Source organism: Pelophylax lessonae (genome assembly GCF_965119305.1).
Source record: "Pelophylax lessonae genome assembly, chromosome: 1".
Lineage (NCBI taxonomy): Eukaryota > Metazoa > Chordata > Amphibia > Anura > Ranidae > Pelophylax > Pelophylax lessonae.
The window spans coordinates 789,183,857-789,185,772 of NC_138768.1; the positions used below are offsets into that span (position 1 = coordinate 789,183,857).

At 39.1% G+C, this 1,916-nt stretch overlaps 1 pseudogene across 1 annotated transcript; it reads left to right on the top strand.

Moving 5' to 3' along the window:
* The first annotated feature begins 301 nt into the window (after positions 1–301).
* Positions 302–1,373, top strand: LOC309549523 (annotated as a pseudogene). The gene is made up of 2 exons: positions 302–466; positions 866–1,373. The product of its transcript is annotated as an uncharacterized misc_RNA (transcript).
* The last annotated feature ends 543 nt before the right edge of the window (positions 1,374–1,916 follow it).

The window sequence follows — 1,916 nt, forward strand, 5'->3', positions numbered from 1 at the left end:
TTCATGTACTGATGTTGACAAGTGGTTACTGTCAAAACCCCAAACAAAAGCAATATACAGAAGCGCTACCGCAAAATGTACAGGCTTATGGAACATGGCAAGTCATTCAACGGCAGCTGCAGAGACCGTGGAGGACATCATTGCAAAGAAGCTGATGGTCCATTGAAGTACATGATGGAATTGATTTTATGATGCCCTAGCTCGAATCTGTGAGATTCCCAGGGGTGAGCTGAACAACATCTCGTCCAAGTTTGGGATGACAACCATAACAGAATGAGAACATCACATCATGAGGGAGTACTGTACTGCCATGAGGCCACTTACAGTAGCCTTAGACATTCTTCAGAGAGAAGACAACTGTTTACATGGTACACTCCTACCCACACTGGAGACATTGATTTTCAAGACCTTGGAACTGAAGAGTGGCCTGCAAATCCTAGTTGACCTTCTAGAGGCAGTTCTGATGGTAAGAACTTTAATTTATTGACATATTTTAACCAGTCACCCAAGAATTGCATCTTATTTTATTAATTTCCCCCCACACTCCAAAGACATGCTGGTAGTGGTAGGTTAATTGGCTCCTGTCAAAATTGGCCCTAGTATGTGTGTGTGTAAATGTTAGAAGAGACTTCCTTCTGGGATGACAGCCACGCAGACCAATTTGATGCAGTGTGCGGCGTATGATCTGAGCACTGATAGGGTGACCCCTCACCCCTTCAACCTCTGCAGCAATGCTGGCAGCACTCATATCATACATCTATTTACCAAAGACAACCTTTGGATACGCTTAAACTGACGGCACTATATAAGTACCTGAAATAAAATAAATAAAATAATATGTTCTTTGCATTCTTATCATTTCCAGGCAATAAAAACATGATTTGCAGAGGTGTTGGAAAGTGAGGATGCTGTCTTGGCTGCTGTAACTCTGCCCAAGTTTAAACTACGTTGGCTTCAGACACAAGTCAGGAAGGACAAGGCCAAGGCAAGTCTGCTAGCGGAGTGCCGGAAACATGTCCTAGACCAAGACGAGCAAGCAGGTACCACTACCAGAACATCAACACGCTGCCTTAGCAGAGACTCAGCCATAGAGGATGAGTTATTTTCCTTTGAGGAAGAGGACGACACCTCTTTGCAGAGTCAAGTCACAGATTATTTTAAATCAGGAGTACAAGAGATAGACTCTAAATGAAATTGCACTGATAAAGAAAATTTCACTCAGATATAATGCAGCCACTCCGTCCAGTGCCCCAGTAGAGAGACTCTTTAGTCTTGGTAAACTTGTCATCACTCCAAAGAGGAATAGGCTCTCTAACCAAAAGTTTGAGAAGATTCTGGTTTTGAGATACAACCACTGGTTGAATACAAGTTAGGATGGATAGCTTGGATGGATGGGGAGAATGGAGGATGGTATTGGTGGATGAATGAATGCATGTATGGATGGATGAGTGTTAGGAAGGAAGGAGTGTATGGAATGAATGAATGAATGTTTAGGAGCTAAAGTTGGATTTATCTGGCAAATCATGACAGTGATTTGAATAGAGGCAGAGGGGACAACAGTGTTTTTTTTTTTTTTTTTTTTGCATTTTTTCATTAAACAATAATAATAAAAACATAGAGTGCAAATGAAAAATATGTAACTGATATAAAACAGGTAATAAAATGTTTCATTACCTGTTTGTTTACATATATCAGTTTCATATTTTTTATTTGCACTACAAAGGGTGTATATTTTTATTATTATTGTTTATTTTTGGTACATTGTTCAGTATAAAATACTTGAAGTAGGCTGCACAGTATGTCTACCAGTTGTGTAGTTATGTGACGGTTTTATAATAAAGAGTTTATTCATTTTTTATTTACTTATTTTTGGTACAATTCTAAGAAGTATAATTTATTTTGAGACTTGTTTGCTG